This window comes from Glycine max, chromosome 8, assembly GCF_000004515.6.
Source record: "Glycine max cultivar Williams 82 chromosome 8, Glycine_max_v4.0, whole genome shotgun sequence".
Taxonomy (NCBI): Eukaryota; Viridiplantae; Streptophyta; class Magnoliopsida; order Fabales; family Fabaceae; genus Glycine; species Glycine max.
In genome coordinates, this window is record NC_038244.2 from 26121294 (window position 1) to 26127858 (window position 6565).

Below are 6565 nucleotides of genomic sequence, written 5' to 3' on the forward strand. Positions count from 1 at the left end.
TATATGTATGTTTAGGTAGAAAGATACCTTGGATGTGCATGTATATAGCAAAAATATCTCACAAAACATATATATGTATGTGTGTTTAGGTAGCAAGATACCTTAAATATGCATGGATATAGCAAAAATACCTCACAAAACATATATATGTATGTTTAGGTAGCAAGATACCTTGGACACGCATGTATATAGCAAAATACCTCACAAAATATACATATGTTTAGGTAGAAAAATACTTCATAAAAAAAAGGAGAAAAAAAGAAAGAAGAGACAGGAAATGAACAAATGATAAATAACTTAAAAAAGGAAAAAAGAGGAAAAGGAAAAGAGAGCAAGTAAGGAAAGAAAAAGAAGGAAGGAAGAAAGAAAATAAAAAGAATAATAAGTTGTCTAGCTAAAAAACTAACATGCTTTTGAAAAGAGATAACTTCCAGCTTTTCTTTGGAAAAAATTCACTGATCATAACTAGTTTTTGAAAAAAAATGTGTGTACACATTTGAAGGGTAAATGCTGTGAAAGTTTTTCCGAACACCCAAGATAGACTCGGATGAATGCACAAATTGATAAAAGAACATATTTTGGAAATACTGGTTTGACTTAAATAGAGGAAAGGAATCCTGAGTCCTAGCATCACATGACCATAAAAGTTTGACATTTGAGTGTCCGCATAGGTGCATGCATGACTAGTTTTGCATACAATTTCCAAATCATCATTGTTGCATTTGTGTCATGGAAATAATGTGGGACATCCCTTTTTATCCTTGAACTAAACCAAACCCTGACATTAATCATGTCCAGCCGTGCTACAAGCCTTGAGCCAAAATCCCAACTTACCATAAACCTTGACCCAAGGTGAGAATATCAATCCTTGCCCTCGGAAGAAAACACAAAAAGAAGGAAAATCCCCAATCAAAGAAAGGGAGAAAGCAAAAAAGGAAAGAAAATTCCCAATTAAAAGAGGGAGAGAAAGCAGAAAAAAAGGAGAAGAAAGAAGATCCCCGATCAAAGATCGGAAGAGAAAAGAAGAAATATGCAGAAAGGTCTTAGAACCAGACAATATTTGAACAATACAGATTTGTCACCATGTAAACAACAAAAGAAAGGAAACCACGACCTAAAGTGGTCCTCTCCCTTTGATTGCCAACCAAAAACCTGTGTGTCAGCGACTTTTTCGCCCCGCACTAAACAAAAACAGAAAAGGAAAAGGCCAAAAAATTCAAAGCGAAAATTCCCACAAAAAAATACCATTCCCAAGAAAAAGTCCTACTGATCCATGATCTTGCATGTAATCTTTGATTTGATAGGAAATAATTTGCAAAATCAAGTCATGGCATATCTATGGTTCGGAATTAGGATGAAACACTTACCCGTATGAGATTGATACACTTTGAGTGATCTTCTTCTATTTTTGTTGAACCCAGTGTTTCCTCTAAATGCTCATTTAGAAACGAAATGCTAACATACACAATCTCATTTATGGTTATGAGAAGATTTCATCAGTTTACTTTCCTTCCCCGGTAGACACATTGTTTTTCATCCAAAAAATATGTTGCTCTGATTAGTTGGAAGTTTTGTCTCTTTACTAAAGCATGTTCACATTTTAGTGAAGAAAACACTGAGACTAATTTTAGTCTCACAAGTTATCCAGAACTACGTAGGTCTGAATTCCTCATTTGAGGATACGTAGGAGCAAGAGCCTCGCTTTTGTCGGCCACCCCACAATTTCTGTCGTACTGACACTGGAGTCACGTGACATGTGGAGATACCCAAGTGGTTGTCCGCACTTTCAAAACTTTCTTTTGCTATCTGTAAGACAAAAAGCCTGATAGCATGCAGAGACTAACGTCATCTTATGCACCCTTCGTCAATCGCGGCCCAACAAGCCCGTTGACACGCGGAGATTTATGTCATCTTCCGCGCTCACAAGATCTGTCATACTAACATTTGAGTGAGGCTGACGGGCGGAAATACTCGAGTGGTTATCCGTATAAACATTCTTTTGCTATCTGTAAGACAGAAAGCCTGATAGCATGCAGAGACTAACGTCGTCTTCTGCACCCTTCGTCAATCGCGGCCCAACAAGCCCATTGACACGCGGAGATTTACATCATCTTCCGCGCTCACAAGATCTGTCATATTGACATTTGAGTCACGCTGACGGGCGGAAATACCCGAGTGGTTATCTGTATAAACATTCTTTTGCTATCTGTAAGACAAAAAGCCTGATAGCATGCAGAGACTAACGTCGTCTTCTGCACCCTTCGTCAATCGCGGCCCAACAAGCCCGTTGACACGCGGAGATTTACGTCATCTTCCGCGCTCACAAGATATGTCATACTGACGTTTGAGTCACGCTGACAGGCGGAGATACCCGAGTGGTTATCCGTATAAACTTTCTTTTGCTATCTCTAAGACTCAGAGCATGATAGCTAGCTGAATGGGTAAAACGTGCAGATACAAATTTTGCGCTCTTTATCATTCAGAAACAAACAAGCTGAGTGGGTAAACGCGTAGATACATATTCTGTGCCCTTTATCATTCAGAAACAAACAAGCTGAGTGGGTAAACGCGTAGATACATATTCTACGCCCTTTATCATTCATGAACAACAAGCTGAGTGGGTAAACGCGTAGAAATAGATTTTACGCCCTTTATCATTCAGATTTCGCAAGTTGGGTGATAAACGCGCAGAGACAAATTCTGCGCCCTTTGTCATTCCGCACACCTTTTCGCCAACCAGGCTCGATCGTGTCCAACAAAACGCTGAGACAAATTATGGTCATTCTGTGGCTTGTATCAACCAAGAGGAACAAGTTCGACAGTATCAGGATGATGTGTCGGTACTGATCATTTTCAGATTTTTGCAGGTTCCACTAGCAGGATGGTTCACTGGCCGAAAGGTGTTTCGCTCGAACGAAATTAGTGTCTTATCTTTACTTCCCTTTTATCTCCAACAAAAGACAAGTAAAGAGGGGCAACTGTCATACCCTAATTTTGTCCGGGGACCTTTGCTTGGTAGCATGCAACTTTCATTTGACCATTTTGAGGTACTTGGCACCCATCGTTAGGCAATTCGTGAAGTTCTGTGACATGCCGAAACTCAAAAGGAAGCATCGTTGCACAATTCGTGAGGTTCCGTAACATTCCATAGGTAAAAAACGGGATGATTATGTAATCCGCAAGGTTCCGTAACATTACGGAAAGAAAACAAGTATCGTTACGAAATTCGTATGTTTCCGTAACTTTACGAAAAAAGAATCACCAAAAAAGGCAAGGGTGTATTTAGTAAAAATGGGGGTGCAAATAGCAACCGGACCCACTTGGGCCCTCCAAAAGATTCCTCCAGAAGGCGGTTGCTTCTGGAGGAAGCCACCTTGCTCGCTTGGGCGAGCTGGGTGGCAAGCAGCTCCCCCATTTTCCTATAAATAGGGGGAGAAGTGAAGAGGAATTTCGTTCAGCCCTCCTGGTAATTCAAGAATCACTTGAAATTAGTGAAAAAAATTGGTTCTGTGAAGAAAATCCGAGCCGAGGTGCTTCCGTAACGTTTCCGTAACGTTTCCGTGGGGATTTTCGCGAAGATTTTCAGCCGTTCTTCGACGTTCTTCGTTCGTTCTTCATCGTTCTTCAGTCTTCAACCGTTGTTTTGGGTGAAAAAAATTGTTTCCATGAAGAAAATCCAAGCCAAGGTGCTTTGGTAACGCTTCCGAGACGTTTCCGTGAGCAAATCTGTGAAGGTTTTCCGTCGTTCTTTACTGTTCTTCGTTCTTCTACGGGTAAGTTTCTGAATCCGAGACTTTCAATTCATTTCATGTTTTGTTAGCTTTCATCTTCATTTTGTTCATTTTCGGTTTTCTTTTCTTCCATTTTAAACGAGCTTTAACCGATCGTTTAAGCCGTTATCTCGCCTAATAAATGATAAAATGAATTTCAACCGATCATTTGCGTTGTAATCTCGTTTAATCACTGTTAAAACAAAATCTAACCGATTGTTCACACTGTAACCACGGTTAAACCAAAAACGGGCAAAATAATAATAAAATAATCAAAATATCTTGAAAAAATAATAATAAAATAATCAAAATATCTTTGAATAAAATAATCAAAAAAATCAATCGGACGTTTTTCTTTGGAAGTTTCCTTGGATCAATTGACTAATAACCAAAGTGAAACTAAGGCTAAAATCATCTCACAAATCAAGCTTTGTCCCCAAAAATCACTAAAAACCATTTTAAGGTCCAATGCCTTAAACGGTCCTCTTTGCTTTTATCGGTTAACATGGACCGTTCAAAACCATGAAATCAACATGTAACTTTACCGCTTTTGCAAGAACTACGTAGGTATGATTTCCTCATCGTAATTGAGGATACGTAGGAGCAAAAGCCCCGCTTTTGTCGACCATCCCAAGAGATTGTTAATGGTCCAACGCCTTAACGTTTCTCTCCTTTCAAAAACCAAGAGATCGTTAATGGTCCAATGCCTTAATGTTTCTCTCCTTTCAAAAACAAGAGATCGTTAATGGTCCAACGCCTTAATGTTCCTCTCCTTTCAAAATCAAAAGATCATTTTATGGTCCAATGCCTTAAACGACTTTTGTTCAGTTAAAATCGATATTGCGGAAAAAGATCAAAACAACTTAACCAACGTTTAGTTCTCAAAGAACTACGTAGGTCTGATTTCCTTATCACAATTAAGGAATACGTAGGAGCAAGGGAAATACCCTCGTCGATCGCAAAAAGATAAAAAATATATATAAGGGAATAAAGACGTAAAAGGGAACCTAAAAATTGAAGTCATGTTTGCACATTTAATTAAAGGCTGTCGTCTCTTGTGACGGACGCGTGGGGTGTTAATACCTTCCCCGTGCGCGAATACAACTCCCGAACCTTTCACTTAAAGTTCGTAGATCACGTCTTTTTTCGGTTTTTCCAACGTTTTCCTCAAATAAACGTTGGTGGCGACTCCGCGTGTATTCCTTTCTTGGAACACGCACCCGCGAGTCATAGTCGCCCTCCCGCCGAAGGGTAGGTTGCGACATCTATAATACAAAGATCTTTCTTCATCTGTTCCTGCGTCTCTACCCATTCTCATCCATTTGCATGTTTACTTCTTTATGTTTAAAACGCCAGATCCGACGACGAGTCCCTCGAAGGTACTCATACCTAGGACCTGCCCATCGACTTCGAGCAAGAAATGAATCAAACAGAAGATGAAGAGAACGAGGATGTGGGACTTCCCCCAGAGTTGGAAAGGATAGTCGCCCATGAGGACCAAGAAATGGGGCCTCATCAAGAAGAGACAGAGCTAGTAGACTTGGGAACTGGCAATGGAAAAAGGGAAGTAAAGATAGGCACGGGTATGACCGCACCCATCCGTGAAGAATTAACAGCCCTGCTAAGAGACTACCAAGACATCTTTGCTTGGTCGTACCAAGATATGCCCGGTTTGAGTTTTGACATTGTACAACACCGATTACCCCTAAATCCCGAGTGTCCCCCGGTAAAACAGAAACTGAGAAGGATGAAGCCCGAGACATCCTTGAAGATAAAAGAAGAGGTAAAGAAACAATTTGACACTGGGTTTTTGGCTGTCGCTCGGTACCCAGAATGGGTTGCCAACATTGTACCAGAGGAGGAACACCTTGTCAACCTGCGGAAGTTGTTCCAAAGGCTTAGGAAGTATCAATTGAGGTTAAACCCCGCTAAGTGCACTTTTGGGGTCAAATCAGGGAAATTGCTAGGTTTCATCGTAAGCCAGAAAGGGATAGAGGTAGACCCCGAAAAGGTGAAGGCCATCCTTGAGATGCCGGAACCCTGTACCGAGAGGTAAGTTCGAGGTTTTCTGGGACGTTTGAATTATATTGCCAGATTCATATCACAACTCACTACTATTTGTGAGCCGTTGTTCAAACTCTTACGCAAAAGCCAAACCGACCGTTGGAATGAGGATTGTCAAGAGGCATTTGGGAGGATCAAAAAGTGTCTCATGAATCCTCCTGTGCTTATGCCACCGGTACCCGAAAGGCCTCTCATCTTGTATATGACGATTTTGGACGAGTCGATGGGATGTATGCTGGGGCAACATGACGAGTCCGGAAAGAAAGTGTGCGTTGTCTACTACTTGAGTAAGAAGTTCATGGCCTGTGAAATGAATTACTCCCTGCTCGAAAGAACATGTGCTTTAGTCTGGGCATCCCATTGCCTAAGACAACACATGCTGAGCCATACCACCTGGTTGATACCCAAGATGGACCCGGTTAAGTACATCTTTGAAAAGCCAGCTCTTACGGGGCGGATCGCCCGGCGGAAAGTCTTGCTATCCGAGTTTGATATAGTTTACATCACCCAAAAGGCGATAAAAGGAAGTGCCTTAGCAGATTATTTGGCTCAGCAGCCTCTCAACTACTATCAGCCCATGCATCCCGAATTCCCGGATGAGGACATCATGGCCTAGTTTGAGGAAAAACTAGACGAGGACCGGGTCAAACCGGGTCAAATGGACCGTGTGGTTTGATGGAGCATTAAACGTTCTAGGCCATGGCATTGGAGCAGTGTTGGTCTCTCCAGAC